Source organism: Apteryx rowi, unplaced genomic scaffold, assembly GCF_003343035.1.
Source record: "Apteryx rowi isolate R43461 unplaced genomic scaffold, aptRow1 scaffold_456, whole genome shotgun sequence".
NCBI lineage: Eukaryota > Metazoa > Chordata > Aves > Apterygiformes > Apterygidae > Apteryx > Apteryx rowi.
In genome coordinates, this window is record NW_020450712.1 from 394926 (window position 1) to 412628 (window position 17703).

A 17703-nucleotide genomic window follows, 5' to 3' on the forward strand; every position below is an offset into this window, starting at 1 on the left:
GCTGAAAAGCAGATACAGTTTGGCAGAGGTAGGGGACATTTTCCCTCTGCAGTAAGATGAAGGAGTCACCCAAAAGGGGACAGTAGTCAAGGGTAAAGGCACTGGGAGGCAGGGAAAAGGCGAAAAGAGCTAAGTTTGGGGAGATTCTTGCTGAAGTTTTGCCACCAACCTAAAGATAAGGACACTTTTCCTGTGCTTAGTGGAGTTTGTTTACCTAAGGTTAACAGGGTCATTTTTGTCATGCTTATGTTTGCACCTCTAAAAGGCTTGTGAAGGGCAAATGTGTTTCTTTTGCAGGTACCAGGCACTACTGGATGATGCTGCTACAACTGCTATCTAAAGCAACTAACCCAGGATCCCTTAACCAAGGCTCCTCTACTGTAGTAGGACCTGACATGCACTATCAAAATACCTCCCACAATTTAGGATCGTAAACACTCTATGTAAACAGCTAGTTTCTTTGGATTGGTGAGTCATAACGTATACTTGTTTACACATTTCTAAGTGAATTTGATTAAGGAGGAAAAAGCAAAAATGCTCCCCCCTTGCCCACACCTAACACCATAAATGGGGGTTTTAGGGCTTGGAGCTAGCTAGAGATTTCTTAAAGTATGTATTAGGGTAGTATGAAGAAGAGATGATAGCAGAGGAAACATGAAGCTCTAGAGATGTAGAAGATGAGCTTTGGGTAGCAGGAAAAGAACAGAAAAGCTCATTTCCTATAATCCAGTATTTTGTTATCTATCAATGCTTCAACTCGTGCATACCAGGAAAAAAGTTACTTTTGGGTCCAGATGGATGTAAAGTCTTTGTAAAATGTAAGGACAATCAGACCAGTGATTTCTGAGGAACAAGTTGGAATGAACCTTTTCTTTCTCACTAACCTGCTGAGGAGGGTTTTTGAGCATTGACAGAAACTTCTGTCATTCACTAAAGGTGTCCCCACTGAGTAGCAGTCAAAGAGCCTGTCTGGACCAGGTCTGAATGTGATTTATAGAAAGGGGGCTGTTTAGATCTATGTGCTGTTGTTACTAAAAGAAAGAGCACAACTGTATATAAATTTTAAAGTAATTGGGGAAACAGTTTCATGCTTTATGGTACAAATAGTTCTTACAGGCAAAACTGCATAACATACTCCAGTAAATCAAGAACTATAAATAAAGAAGACACATTCTCTTCAAACATACAGTGACAGACRTTTTATTGGCAATATCACACACTGGAATAGGTCAGAGATCATGTTTTCTAAAAATATTTTACAAATTCTTACCATATTCTTGATATAGATAGTTGATGTCTATGCAATCTCATATTCTTTACAAGTTCAAATGGATACTAAATACTGAGTAATGTTCATCTGGCTTGAAGATGAATATAGAAATAAAAAGTAAAACTCATTAAAGTGATAAAGCTAAGTAGCTGCTCTAAAATATCATACATAACAATGTGCAATGTTCATGGTCAGTATGAAGATATGACTAGCTTCTAGCAGAGCCAAACTCACAGGCTTCACCAAAGGAATGTTGGCTTTTTGGGTCTCCCGGCAAAGTTGCTGTCAAGGATTATGGTAGTCTCTGTTCAACTTTCATTTTTGCTAAAATACAGGACACAATGCCAGTTACCAGGACACAGGGCAGAGAACTCTAATTCTCTAGTATGCAATGGTCTGCTGGCAGATGAGTAACAGCTATTAAGATAGCTAGATTCAGGCACATACTAGGCACTTATCATTTTTCAGGTTAGTTATAATAGCAGCTGCTTTTCATTACAGGGTTTTCAAATGCAGAACCTCAGCTGGTATAAATTATCAAATCCATTGAAGTCAACTGGAACTATGATAATTTACACCAGATGAGAATCTGAGCTATCGTTGAAGATCCAGTCTCACTACAGGAATCTTAAATGAGAAATGCTGCCTAGTGGATACAGCAAAAAGACTGGAAAATCATTCGATCTGATTGTGTCAGTCAGCCCATATGTTAAAAGCAAGGTGTGATAGTCTGGGGAATGACTGCCAGTTTGTGGATATGATTTCATTGTAATTTAAAGTGCAGATTAGACTCTCCATTTTGTAGCAGAAGCAAGATGATATCTATGAAGTTGAACCAGCCTTCAAGAGTACTGCAACCAGGAACACTTTCAGCCTGCTAGAGCAATTGGATTGCTACTAGTACCAACAAACAATTGACTTGTGTTGCAGCACTCTGACATAAGCTTGGTGCATATTCTGGGAAAATCTCATCAGAAGTAGCAGACAAGATGCTGAATCTGCTTTCAAAAGACTTGGGCTCTTTCAGAAAAGAGACCTCCTTCAAAGACAGAGAGCAAAACTGCTGAAAGGAGGATGGAGAAGGTTTTGCCTCCTCTCCTCACAGACACAGACCAAAATTTGTTTCCTCAGATAATTATGAGAAAGAGGGAAATTATAGTCAAGTATAGTTGTGTGTACACCAGCAAATGCTGTGCTGAGTGAGTGCATGTGAGAAGCTGCTTTGCAAGATCTGTTCTTGTGACTTTGCTGCAAGACAAACTACAGCATGAGAGGCGAGAAGGCAAAATCAACTGGAGGCTGAGGGGCTAAGGCCTGGTCTCAGGACAGTTGTACTCTTAGTCTCCTGTCTCAGTGAGAGCTGCTGGGCAGAGTTTGTACCGCAGAGGGGACCCCAAAGATCCCAAGTTAAAGATGATTCTTAGAAGCACAAAATCCAAAACTGGAGTTCCCCAGGCATGGAACCATGAGACCTGAATCCACCTGAGATTCAGGCCTATAATATAAGACCTAACTAGAAATCAGATGTTCTGCTTAGCTGTAGATTTTCAGAGTATTTTCTTTTTTAAGTATAATCAACCAGCTATCTGATTCCTCAGTGGATGAGGAGGCAGTGACATATCAATGACCAGTGAAACTACAAAGAATACAAAAGGCAGTCTGATGAGAATGTCACAGAGAAAAGCTACCCTTCAAAGTGAATGAAGAGTCTCCTTATTAGTAAATGTGACTCTGTTTGGCAGCCTACCTGGAAATACACTTCAACTGAATACAGACTAAGCACTGGAGCCTACTCCTACCAAAGGCAGCAGTCAGTGCAGTTCCTTTATGGTCAGTGCCGCAACAACCATGTGACCAATGCTACCTACTACCTTCAGGAAACTACTGGCACTCTTCTTTCTGTTGACTTCTTAAGACCATTCAATTTATTAGCTTCTTCAACACTGGACAGGAGAACACAGGGGCCCTTCCACAATGCAATTCTTTTAACACATCCCTTGATATCCTATACAAATCTCCTAAATCCAGTATCAAAGCATTTAAAGTTTAGAAGATCTGTGCAGGGTGCCAAGGCCAACTTTGCCCCAAAAGGCTGGTAAGATGGATTGCTATCAGGTACAAGGTCTCAGCTTGGAGGAAGCTTAATAGAAAATTCAGATGATCAGTCATAAAAAAAAAAAAAAGACTGAACAGAGATACAAATATCCAATTCTTTTTAGGGACTACTTGGAATGCTGATCTCATTCAAACATGTTTCCCAACTTATTTTAAACATCTTACGTAATTGTATTCTTTTTTCAAGTTCCTGTCACTGCACAGAGGTCCCTTTTGTATAAGTTCATATTCAGGTCGAGTTCAGAGAGGCTTCATAGCCATCAGAGACAGGATATTGTCCTTCTGCCAATGTGGTTTTGCCCCAAGCTGCAAGAGGGCTGAAGTAACCATTGTAAGGGATCTTTGCATTTGTTATTGCTCAGAGAAAGGAAATTTTCAGCTAAGCAATGATATCGTTTTAATTTTCTATGTACAAAGAGGGAAATGGGTTATTGTAAATAATGATAAGCAAATGTTACTAATTACTTTTGTACATTTTATTTGAAGGACTAAATATCACTTTGTAAACAAGAGTCCAAACTCAAGTTGTGAATTTTGGGCAACTCAAAAGATCAGGTGTCTATATGTTTCCTTGGTGCATTTAAAATCAGGCAGGAATAAATCAGTTGATATGTGAACTAGGACTGTTAATCCAAAAACAGTATTCTACCTTCTGTATACGGCCACAAGCTTATATACAGCATGGAACTACCAGATGCATTATTAATTCACAAGATTGTTGCTCAGAAACTGGAAGAGGCAGGAAAAAGAAGTGCTAAAATTCCATGTGTGGCTGACTGTCTTCTGTGTACATCTTTGGGATAGGCTTTTCTGCAGTCTGGCTCCCTTGCTGTACTATACCATTTACATCGATGATTGTACCCTTTCTTAGACTACTGCAGCTGCACGAAAGCTACAGTACAACTGTTAGCATCCATAGGTAGAAAACTGAAGTAAGCCTATAGCAGAGTTGAAGGAAGAACCAAAAATGCCTTGCTCCACATCACAGATAGGGCTAGAATATCCTCTGTGAACATCTGGGCTGATCTGTTTCATCACAGAAGTCACTGGGATTTCCTGGATTATTTCTGAGCTCAGCTAGAATATGTCTTTTAAGATGGACATCTCTTGAGGTTAAAACCACCAGAGACACAAAATCTATTAAAATTCTCAGCAAACTGTTCCAATGGTTAACTACTCCTCATCATTTAGGAAAAATTGTACCACTCAACTCCAGTTTGATTTTGTTCAGCTTCGACATCCAGCAATTGGATCCTGTTATGTCTTTGTCAGCTAGACTGAAAGCCAGGTATCAAGTTTCTATTTCATTGCAGATACTTTTGGACCGCAGACAATACACTTTTATGTCTGATATACCAAACAGAAAAACTTCCTTCCATCCTTTACTCTATGCCACATGAATCAATTATTTTTCTGGCTCTTCTCTGAACCTTTTCTGCCTACCAACACTCTTCTTAAATCCTAGAACTGGACAAAGAATTCCAACAAAAACTGTTTCAGTGCCAAACATAGAACTAATTGTCTCTGTAGTCTCTAGAGGTTTCTCTTTTTATAGCCAAGAACTACATGAGGCTTTTTGTCCGCAGCACCATATCTAGGAGTTCATTCACTGTTACCTTTGATACCCCTGCTACCTCTGCACCCCTTCATTTTTCCTCCAAATCCCCAAATCAACAAAAAAGCTGGTTAACAGAATAAAAATCCCAACTAGCATCTTCTGTTCTTCTTAAATCCAGCAAAACACAAATTTCTGAAAATGAAAAAAGGCAAAAGCAGCATTAACTTTGCCCTAACATGATTAGTGATTAGACCATGTGAAATTTGTTATAGCTGTATCAACAGACTTGTTCAGAAATGATCTAGAGCGATTTCGTAGAGCTCTAACTCTGATATTAGTGAAGCTTGGAAGGCCATAGAAGAATGAGCACATGGAAAGAACAGTACATACGTTATTTCAGAGATCCACTAGTTTTAATACTGCCTTGTATAAGCTGGGCCAGTAACAGAGCTAAAAGAGCCTTTAACATGGGGATTGTTTGCACAGGGGAAAAACATGCTCTATACGCTTGCTGATGATAAGATGGAAATGTAGTCCTGAATGATATCATATACATATAAAAAAGACTGATTCGATAATGTTCAAAAGTAGAGTAAATCTATAGCATGGGAATATTACAGCATTACTCTGAGATGCCGTAATAAAGTTGTGTAAGCATATAACATAACTGCGTGTTTCAGAGATGATCAGTCAAGATACACACAAGGAAACCTGGGGAAACAAGTCAGAGGCTTGGTCTCCCCTAAAATAAGAGGCAGTGTTTTCTAGGGAATTGTATTTTGAAAACACCTTGTTCAGCTGGCTCCCAAATTTGGAGGTCCTCTCTGTTCTTTCTTGAGTGCTGGTATTTGGTGGGCAGATTGAATAAACAGGTAAAAAGGACAGGCTGCCTTCACTGTTCACTGATATATTACTTTACAGTTAGCCACAAAACACTTGTCTGCTTGCAACCAACTTATTAAACAAAGTCATCTGGATTGCATCAGTGACTTATCTTTGTTGTTTATTACATCCCCAATCTTTTGGGTCATCTATGAGCTATCATTAATAACTCTGTAAATCTTGGATATCATTTAAAACAAACATTAAATAACACATGGCTAAAAGCAATTCCTAAAATAATCCCTGTATGGATATACTTGCTAGTTAGAATTCTTCATGTACTGTTTCATTTTGAGTTGTCAGTTAACCAATATTCAATTAATTAACAGGCCATATTGATTAAACTAGCATGATACATAAAAAGTGTCATGCAGCAATAAGTCAAAATGTCTGCAAAAGTCTAAGTATTATATAAACACTGCTATTACATAAACACTTATTTCTATCAAGTGTGTTGTTTAATAAAAATGGGGTCAATACATCTGTTTTTCATACACCCATATGGACTGACATTAATTTTACTGACTTCCTTTAAAAGCTTACTGATACGACTTGTATGAGTTATCTATTATTTTGCCTAGATAGGTGTTAGACTGATGGCGAATAAACGTCTGGGTCGTCCTACTTACCCTTTTTACTGTGACTACTCTAGCTACATCAAGTCCTCCGGATTGCCTTTGTGTTTCTAATTTACAGAAAATAACAAATCAGAGAGCTGCTCAGTCAGTTTAAAAATAGATAATGAAAGTTATCTGAATGTGGTTCTTTAAACCTAACTTTGATGGCTAACAGGCTCCTTAGTTACTGCTGGAGTAGGATGCATTTCCTTCCTTGTGAGGTGATAAAAAATTAGTTTTTACCCACATGCGCCAAACAGAACAAATATTCAGTGTTTTGGTCTTTTGCGTTTTCCTAGTGACAATTCCATCATTTCTATAGATCCATATCATTGTTAGGATTAACATACCCGTCCCTAAGTGTATCACTTCTAGTCTTGAGGGCAGCAAGGGAGATGAATGATGCTGTGTTCTTTGCAGATGTAATTGTCATTTACACCACTGACTCAGAGGAAGTAGTAATTCTGCATAAAATATTCCATCAGACTGGCTGATGTGTTATCCCAAAATGGTATGCTGAGGCAATAAAGAACAGTCACTTTTCTGAGCATCTGTTAAAAGGGCAGAGTCAGCTTAAAATCTAGCCAACTTATAAAAGTTAGTTAAAAGTAGTTCTACATTTTCCTACACATCTCCTAAATGATTTATGAAGCTTATTTGTAGAAACATATGTCTTTATGTGACAGATGTACACAAAAGATGAAACTGAATTAAACAAAAACAGTGAAGTTAGCCACAGATAAAAGTGCAGGCAAAAGTAACCAGGGAAATATTTTTGTTCAGCATTACTTGCAACAGCTGGTATGACTCTCAATAAGAAATGTGTAGTTACATTGATTATGTTCCTTTCAGAAAGAAGTGACCTGTGGAAAGACATGAAGAAACAAGCTATTATTCAGTCAGCTTCATTCTCTTAGACCACCACTTCAATGAAACAACAAGCAACAACAAAGTTAGCTGTTAGATTAAGTTTATCGATATCAATAGTTAACCAATACATTACCTGGGACAGCAAAGGACTAACTCAGAAAGTTCCTATTACATTCCTCTCTTTATTTGCATTCACCCCTCACCTCTTTATATGCAAAAAGTAGAACCTTCATCTTGTCTAGGAACTGTAATCCTATATATTTTCCAAGCAAAGTAATTTTAACCATCCAACCAACTACAGTTGAGCATAAAAGGTTATTAGCATTTGTATTTTTAGGTGTACTTCACGCAAAATGCTATGAGGCTTGTCAGAATCAAAGCTGGATATATGTATTTATATCATTATGCTTTTACTTAGACAGGTAAGACCTATACAAATGATACCACAAAAACTTTTGGTGAGATTACCTTAAGATGAAGTAGTAAGTTTTGCATAATGTTCACTCTGCAGATGCTGAAGTTTATCATTATCCTGACTGTAGTCTGAAACATGATTTTTAGCTCTCAAGCCACTTTCAAACAGTTGTCTTCTGACTGCTAATTTCACTCTTGTGTTGGCAGATCCATACAGAGTGTGTAATGAATGTTGCCATGGTTATACTCCCAGTTTAGTAAACAGTATGAAATAAACCCACATTCAATGGCAATAATGGAATTTAGACTGATCCCTAGGTACTATTAAAGTGGTTCCTCTTCATTTACATTTCTTAAAAACCTGAGTAAACAGAAGTTGCATTTTCATTTCCAAGTTGCTAATATTGGGGATACCATTCCTTTCAAGAAGTGCTCAAACTCAGCAAACAATTTTTCACTCCTAGGTCCATCACTGCAGAGAAGGCAAGAGATTCTGAACAAAGGGAAAAAGTTGCCTTCTTCCCCTTAACAGATGTGGTGACTACAACTCATGAGTACCAGATGGAGGTCATCACCACAGCATCAGTTATTGGGAGAGGAAACTGCAACTTTTGTAAGGCCCAGAGTTATTTTAGGAGGATTTTCCTGATGTTAGAATCAGTCCAGGGTGGATCCAATTTCCCTGGCAGCAAATGCCATTTAGAGGGTGGAGCTGGCAAAGGGCTGGGCGCTAGATCATCCTCCAAATCTTGCTTGCATTACTTCTGCCCTTCTCTTCCTCAGTTCTTCCACTCCTGACCGATTCCCTAGTGATTTCTTATTTTCCTGTTAAAAAAAAAATCTCTAGCTTTACTACAGAACATGAAAAACAGCCATTCAACCACAACTGGTAAACTTTTGTTTTAAAATACAAAAATCAATGCCTTTATGTTTGCAAAGATAAGCTGAAAGGTCAGAATATGGTGGAAATTGATGCAGTATTGGCTGTCCAAGTTTGCATTTGGAGAGCTTTGGTGCCTTTGCTGCTGCCCTGAGCAAAGTGAAAACTGGACGGCATCTGCCAGGCTTTGCTGCTGCTACTCAGAACCACTGAAACCACAGAAGAACAAGTTGATTTTTGTACTGGTTGTAATGAAGCTCTGAGAAGCACGTATGCAAGTTACTAACTGGGAAGCAGTTCTGACTCAGGGTACTGGAGAGATTCTTCCTTCTTCACAGTTTGGGGAGATCAGTAATATAGCATTGGACCTTCACTGCAGCCATCACAGCTCAATAAATTTAGAGGCTTCACAGAGACCTGTCCCTACCCAGAACCTCCATTTTTTGGAACAACTGAAAAAATGTATTTTACATGAACACACCAGAACAGATTTCTATCCTTCCTGCTCATGGATCACAGCATCCCTAGGGTGACTGATGGTGACATCTGCCTAAGCCTGCAGCCAGCCTGACACAGTATCTCCTATAGCATGTGAAGCACACCACAAATAGTGCTTCTATCTATTGCTTCTGAAGGTCCCCAAATACAGCTCAGTAGAGGACAGTGTCTAGCAATAAAATGGATGTCCCATGAGTCCTACCCAATTTATTTAAGCAAAGAAACATGGATACATATTAAGTATCAAGAAGTCCCTTCCTTTTCAATAGCTAAAACTGAGAAATACTGACAAATTCTTGCAGATTCTAATATCCCCATGGAAGAGGCTCAAAGCACTAACACTCTGGAAAAGTAAGAGTACATTGTGCCACTGTTATTCCAAGTGTAGAAGTGCAGTGGAGGCATATCTCTCTGCTCATCTTAATCCCTGGAGCACAGAAGAGGAAAAAGAATGTTCTCCCTTTCTATTCAGAGCAACTTCAAAAGTTGGATGCTGTTTAGCCACATGCCAGTGGAAAAAAATTAAAGCCCTGCTCCAAGAAAGGGATTCCAATGAAACCTTTGAAGCTACTGAAGTAGAAAGTAGTACTGGGGTTCCTAACAAAGTTTTACTGCAGAGCTCTAACCATATTTTATCACTATCTTCTGAATTTGATTACAAAGCTTAGCTGAGATATTAGCTCTCATACAATTTCCAAGACTGCGGAACAGGAAGAATAAGAAGTAGGAACATAAGTGGGCGAAATGTTTAGGGGGCATTAGTTAGAAAAAAGAAGTATAATGTCTGTTTCTACACTGAACTGTCACTGTCAAAGGGATATGGGAAAGAGAAAGAAGTGATAGAAACAGACTAATATACAAAGAAAATATATACAGTTAGTGTAAAATAAAGTAAAAGCATATCAAGATCACCCAAGATACTCATTGGTAAACTGTGTTTAACTTAGTTAACTGCTCCAATGGGATGCAGCATCCCACAGGTCAGTCACTTGGCTTTGCAGGAATAGCATGATAAAACAAGCATACATCATTCTAGTTAGCACTTGGGCTACAAAATTTCTAATACTTTTTTTAAGCCCTGCGCCAAATGCCAAAGTTTTTACTTAGTTCAACCCAATCTGATAGAATACCACAGCTTTTAAATGGCAGTTTGCTTAAGGATGGAGCTGACACCAAATACAGCTATGCAGCTACAAGAAGTAGAAGATGAAAACTGAAGAGAGTAAAAACAAATCCCCCAAAGGTTATATCCTCTCATCAGGTCTTTCCTAATTATTCTTCCATGTTGTTCTCTTTGCCTAAATGAAGCTTAACACGATGGCACATTTCTGCAATACAGGAAGTCTCAGTCTTTTATTTCACAGAGTGTCTGAGTTACAAAGAAGCCCTTATATCCAATCCAGATAGGCTGAGAAACAGAATAAGACTTTGTACTTCATTAAACTATTTTATGAAAAATAAAGAGCTTAGTCCACATCACAGACTGTATTCACTGTGTCCTACAACTGAAAAAACCCAGGGGGCACTGTGTCACAGAGCAGCTACAATACTACTTGGGTTTTCTGTTTCCTGTGAGAAATTTTGAGTGTAGGTTTGTCTAATTTGTACCTGAAGACAGATTCAATTACCCCAAGTTGTGACCACAGTTTGAGTGGGCTAAAACTGCACAATGGGAACCAGCTGCTAGACCACTACCTTGCAAGCTTGTCTCTGATACAACCAAGAAAAGACTACTCTACAAATCCTAAGTGGATGTATTTCAGCTCCAGCAAAGCTACAGGCTGGTTTAATACTCTTTGAATATTTGTGAATTAAGCATTTAACAATCAGTAGGAATCAAAGCATAAATGAATTGTTAAGAAAATTCACGCAGTTTCCCCAGTTTGCCATATGCAATCACTGGTGACTAAGTTAGAGGAAGTAGACATTGTACCTAGCTTTTTAAAAGAATGACGATTGTTTAAACAGGAACCATTTTAATATTGCTGAGCAATGTCTGACTTTCCTCTGCCTCCATAACTTCTGCAGGTCCTCAGTTATCATTTATAAAGGCAGAGCAGTTCACAGAAGACTGGCAAATAGTCGAAGCAATTGCTGGCTAACTAGCTGTACTTTCTTCTCCTTGCACTGCTGTCTTGGCTGGGTTGGTGGAGACACAGAGGCAGCAGCACAGCAAGGGCCCTACAAATAGGCACCACATCTGTACATCATAGGGCAGGAGCTTCAACTCCTGCAGGGAGCATAGCTTTTCAGTTTTTGGCAGATCTAACCTGTTTCCTTGTAAGTACAGCGCTCTCACCATCACAAATGAATCTGGACTCAGGCTTACTGAGATGGGAAGAAGAGTTTTTTTCTTTTTTTCTTTTTCTTTTCTCTCAGAGCTATTCTACCAGCACTTAAAAAATGGACTTTGGAGTATTTTTAGTTACAGTTGTGCGGGTAGTCATTTTCTCTTTCTTTGCTACAGGTAAAGCAACTGGGTAAAGCATCTGGATAAGCATTGATTTTTGTTCCTGACATTAGTGGATTGAGGTTTGCATGCTCTTCTTTATGTAGAGCTTCCAGCCAAAAATACGTTGCCTGCCATAGCCCAGTGGCTATTGGGTAGGATCTACTACAAAGAAGTCTAAAGTGGTGGTGCAGTTTAAAGGGAGGAAGCTAGAGGTGATAAAAGTAAGTTTGTTAGTGTAGAATGCTTATCCACAAGAAGCCAGTCCAATTATATTTCCATTTAGACCATCAGTAGCATAATTTTGACTAAACAGTACTTCACTATCTGTACATTATATATGCTGAGAAGTTCCTATAAATGTTGGAAGACAGATCAGTGGCATTTTGCAACTGATTAACTTCTGAATTGGTCTATCACATTTCTGGGAGAGAATGTGTGACACCAGAACAGGTTAAAGCTTCAGGAATCTTTTGCTTTTATTTTTTGGATTTCACAACCACCTTACCATAATTAAGTGTACGTAGTTGCATTAAAGGGGAAAAAAAAACATACCTAGATGGAAAAGTTTTTGGCAAACTTATATTGAACCTAGAAAAATATATACCTTTAAAAATAAAGTTTACAAAGATTTGCAAGAGGAATAACACTATTCTAACTTTGAGAGTTCAAAAATTTTGCAACTTAGATCTGTAGAAGGTCACAACAAATCTACAGTGATGTTAACTCCAGCTTCCTCTCAGAGACAGAATTTTCTGCTTTAGACTTTTGCAAATGTTAAACGAATAAGTTAAAACTCCAAAGAAAGGTGAGATGATCTTATTCCTCTATTCCAAGACTTTGAAATTCTGAACCTTCTAAATCAGTTCAACATGTTTAATTTTCAGGAGTCACTTGAACACTTTCACTTTACTTGCAACAGTGATGCTTTTATCCCTAGTAACTCAGTAGTGAGCTAAACTGTCCCAACAGATATCCCAACACAAGGCTCCTTATAAGGAAGAAATAATTCATTCCCAGGGTCTATTCTCAATAAATGTAAACTGAATGTGCTCATTCCTTGAGGAAATACAGAGCAGTATTAATTCACACAGCTCTGGGACTCTGGCCTACACAATGCCCTCCCCTTCAGTCCATCTCAGAATGACTTCATAAGTCAAGTATCAAGCCACAAAAAGGCAGAGGACATAGCAATGAATGTCAAGAGGATTTAGCTCAAATTAAGATGTTTGTCTCTTTACACTATTCTAGAAAACCGGTAAAGCATGCTTAGTATTTTAAGTACATTTTCCTAAATGTTTTTATATTCCAGCATCTGACTCTGGTTTTGGAATCACTGCAGAATTTAATTAGAATAAAAAGCTGCATTTTGAAAGGGCTCATTCAGTGCTGCTAGTTTATTTTCACTTTAATGGAAGGACTCTAAAGTCTTAAAAGTACTGGCAATATTTATCCTAGAGTGTTTGGTTTGATTTAAAAGGCTTTTAAAGGCAGACTTTCTATTTTTAACTAATAGGTAAAAATAGTTTCTGAACACAGTGAATAAAGCTATTTAAGAAAAAATTTAAAAACTGAAGATATTGATCAAATAACACTATTTTCTCCACCTACAATCTTAAGATGATCACTTCATCAGTTCTCATCCCTGCTGTCTGTTTTCCCAAAGAATTTGATAACTGTGAACTTCATGCAACTGACACAAACTGTAGTGGTATTAGCTGCCTTTTCCTACAGCATCATTTTTCAAGCTTTCAATCAATAAATACATTTGGAATCCATAATATCTATAGCTTTCTTACAGGAATTAAAGTGCTTAGTTATCTGAAAAAAACTTTAAAGGAACAGATTGAAAAAAAAGATGTGTTTAGCATTGTAAATTCATCTGCTTCAGTATACCCATCAGCCTTTCTTGTACTCAATTATTAAACTTTTAATTAACTCTTAGTAATTTTTCTTAAAGCTTTAGCTCTGACATCCTCCCAATTTCAGCCTCCTTTCCCAAATTTTTTCCTCTGCATCTCTGACCCCCTGCCCTCCCAGTGTTTAGAAATATTTCATGCAAAGCATGAATTTGGATTCTTGTTCTACTTAAATGCAGTAATGGCATGTCTCCCCTTAATGGTTATTGTTCTTGTTTTCATCTTTCCAGACAAGTTTCAACCACCAGGGTGACTTGTGTTGTCCAGCACTCAGTTGTCTGAAGTCTAGAGTTTTCTACATACAGATCATTTTTTACTTCCTACAGAGACAACTGTACAGCTGTATGTGATTTTAAATAAGCAAAACCTATAGAATACGTAAGCCTTGTATGTGTTACTGCAATGACTGAAAATGATCACAAGTGGCCTAGTGCTTTGAAATATTATTAAGAAAGAGCTTAACTGAGCTGTTGCCAAGGCTGTATTTCCAAGTAGCTTGCAGAATAGCCTTTGGCTAAGTGCAGGATGTTAACCAAGTTCAGGTTGCTGCTCTGCGGCCATTCTTTCCTCTCTGCGCAACTCTGGAATACAGCCCTTCTAAAAGCATGAAGCAGAAAAAGAGGAAATGAATGCTCAGTAAGGTCTCCCCACAAAAGAGCATCCAGTGAAAGAAAAACTAACTATAAATTTAACAGTTATGGTATGGCTTTAACACACCTTAATTTCTTCCCTAGGATTAACGTTACTTCCCAGTTGCTTTCAGAGAGCTAAATGATCTCAAAGGGCAACACTGGCAGGACAGAGGAACTTCAGGTTTAGATTACAACTTGTAAGCTGTTAGTGCTACCGCTGTTGTACAGGTACATCAACGCAGAAGGAGCACAGGAGAAGTGCACCTGATGCTTGTAGCATAACCTCAAGAAAAAAGATGCCATTACTTCTTCATTTACTCCCTAGCCCATAAAAGAAAAAAGCTTAAGCAGCATCCTGTGTAGCTATTAATATTCATAGACTTAATGGAAAGCAGCTATTCCTGCTGAGTGTAGATGAATGAAACAGGTGCATCTATGGGCTTTTTCATCTGCTTTTCTCTAGGATTTATGTCAACTTTTTATTATCATTTTCCCCAGATCTGAAAAGGTAGAAAAATTACTAAGTTGAAATAATTGACTCACAGGCTACTTCTGCTTGTCATAGATATTTATTTCTCATTGGCATACTTCTCACTCTTCTTATTTCTCAATTTTTAGTGTACAGCTTGTTTATTATGACATGAAGAATTCTTCCAGTGGTATTAGGGTGTTATTTTTATTGCAGCAAGTGGCTAAGACTTGGTAAAGAACAAGTCATTACCCAATTTAGAAGAGTATTTTTACTGACTTGCTAGACACTTGTTTAAAACAGAAATAATGCTCGAACAACACAGAAGAAAAATTGCTTCAAGATGTGGAGAATTCTTAACAAAGATTAAGTAATGGGGACAAAATTAAATATGTATTTCCTCTGTTCTCATATATATAAATATATATATAGGCAATCATAAAGTTGTTCATTTCTTACTTTCTACATTCCCTTTTCTCTACTCTCAGAAATACTGAAGTCAATACTATTTTAATAGCAAAAGAAAACACGATGTCCTCATTTTTTGCTTGCAGTGTTCAGGCTCCCAAATATCCCCCAAATTTAGTCAAGTTAAGTATATAAATGCAGTAGATCCCTTGGAAGATACATGCCTAAAATGATGAAAAGCCAGCTGACATCCTAGCAAAGTGTCTGCAAATTTGTGAAACCAATGCCTCAAGAGTGATTATTTATACTTGGGAAGCACCTTGCATCACTTTACACTCATTTCCTTTCCAGAAGGTAGCTCTCATGATACCAAAGAAAAAAAACAAGTTGTAGAATATACAGAAAATAAGGTACGCTGAACATAGTTTAGACCCTGTTAGTCTGCAGTTTAAATTTTGTTTAAAACCATTAACTGCTTTCTTAATATGAGCAAATGATGGTAACAAAAAAGCAAAATAAGTTCAACTCCTAGCCACAGGAAAATTCTCTTGAGAAATTACAAATCAACGCTACTAAGAGCTTAGTAGCATACCAAAAAGCCAATACTCGCATATTCTAAGCCATTGTCAGGTTTTCCACCGATCTTTCTCTAGAAATCTAAATCAGCAAGTTTGATAAAGTAGACTGAATTTCTCATCCATTTTTAATGGAAAATGCAGTTTCTGCAAAACTATTCAATCGTCTGTTTAAAAAATAAATTATTGCCCTAGTCTAGGTTTTTGGTGAAAACAAAAATAGGTATTAAGTTTCAAATTAGCTTGATGTTATTTGTATTTCCCAGATCTTATGCCTGACACCCTTGACACCCTTGAAGCAGTATTCCCTGATGGAGCCATCTCCCCTGATGTGCACCTCCCAACTACACAGTTGCATTGCATCATGGAAAATGCAGTCCAGCTGGATAACTTAGCCTACATGAGCAAATGAAGCAATAAGGCACTCAAACTATGGATTCTGCATAACATGTCAGCAACTGCTATTCATTGTTAAAAGGAAGCAAGACATATAGGTGTTTTTTCCACTGTAAGTTACTAAAAAATGCTATTTTCAAGGTAAGGTTTATCAGAACGTTTAATTCCACTCAAAAGAAGAAAAGTTGATTGTTCTAAAATAAGGTTATATCAAAGTCTCCCTCCACGAGGAAAAAAAAAAAGTTATCAGTTTCATTAGTTAGCCCTAATCTTTCCTGTGTGGTATTTCTATAACATTTTGCATCAGCAGCCCAGCTGTAATTAGGGCTAGAGTTGTATCCATTATTCCCTGCTGCAAGCAGAGGTAACTGAACACAGATTTCATTTGGGGTTTACTCCGTTTTATTTAGGAGTCTTATATTCTGATTTTGAGCCTGCTATTGTGTTTTCTTTTTCAAGGAAGGACATTTAATTTGGACAGCTAGTATGACTTTTGAATGGTTTATTTGAGTGGATCCTGAAAAAAAAAATCCTTTTTACTTTACACACTGTGGAAACTGCAAGCATTACACCCATTATACACACTTGCTAAAAATTAACCAGAACAGATGGTTAATATCACTTTTTTTTTTTTAAGGGATCTTTCAACACCAAGGCAAACATAATATTTTAATTGCGTTCAATTTACTCACTGCGAGTTGTGGCACCAAGCCCTTCACCTTGGGCTACCGGAGCGCTTCCAGCCCGGACCATCTGCGGAGCGAGGCAGCAACGTCCAGCTCGCGCCCCGCGCTCCTCGCGGGAGTAACGGCCGCGGGGCCGCGCGTGGGGCCGCGCGACTACCGTAGTGCCTCTGATAGACGGGAGAGCTTGAGGGGCGGGGGAGGGGGGAGCTGTTTGCGTCACGCGTGGGGAAACCGACCGCGGCTCCTGCCCCGGGGGCGACCTGAAACTGGCTTCGCCCCACAGAGCCGCGCCCAGGGCTGTTTCAGTCGCGCGTGGGGAAAACGACCCCGGCTCCTGCCCCAGCGGGGGGCTGAAACGGACGAAGCCCAGGCCTCTCTCTCCCCGCGCGGGGCCGGAGCCGTTGCGAGCCGGCTGGGGGCGCCTCTCACCTGCTCTCTACCGCGTCTCCGCCGTCTTGCCGCAGCTCCAGCGCCGGCGGCGCCCCGGCTGAGAGGCTGGAAGCGGAACAGCCCCCGCCTTCCCCCGGGAGGCCGCCGCCGCCGCTCCCGTGTCATTACCGTATTTCTCTGCGTTCGCTCCCTCCCCCCCTCAACCCGGCTTTCCCAGCAGAGGTGACCGGGTTGAGGCCGCGGCGGCTCCGCCCCCGCATTCCATTCCCTACATGGTGGCACTGAGGGCGCCGCCAGCACCACCCCCTTTTCCCACCACGCGCGCGAGGCGCGCCCGGGCTTGCGCGCTTGACATCAACGGAGGGTGCGGGGAAGAAGAAGGCGACACATCGGCACGGCGTCCCCGCCCCGCCTCGCACAGCCGGAGGCAGGCGAGAGAGCGCGCGCGCCCCTCGCCCCCTCCTACCAGCGCGCGGAGCGAACCTTCCTCGGGCCGTTCTATTTATGTTTGTGGCGTCTATTTGCATACGCCGCCGCCCCCTCGCCGTGGGTGAGGCGGTAGGCCACGCCCCCGAGCCCATGTAAGGGCAAAGGGGGCGGGGCGCGCGGCGCTCGCGGCCGCTCGCTCGCTTCCTGGTGCCGTTTATAGGGTACAGCCACTTCCGCTGTCCGCTT

General features: G+C 39.7%; 1 long non-coding RNA gene across 3 annotated transcripts; it reads right to left on the bottom strand.

The window, feature by feature from the left end:
• Positions 1-1184: 1184 nt before the first annotated feature.
• LOC112971778 lies at positions 1185-17502 on the bottom strand. 3 transcript variants are annotated; one of them, XR_003255456.1, is made up of 5 exons: positions 17068-17502; positions 16645-16821; positions 13936-14069; positions 7781-8551; positions 1185-7305 (listed from the first exon to the last, which is right to left on the bottom strand). It is a non-coding gene; the product is annotated as an uncharacterized LOC112971778 (long non-coding RNA). The 3 variants fall into 3 exon arrangements; XR_003255454.1 differs by having other exon boundaries at positions 16645-17502; XR_003255455.1 differs by lacking the exon at positions 13936-14069 and having other exon boundaries at positions 16645-17502.
• Between the last annotated feature and the right edge of the window lie 201 nt (positions 17503-17703).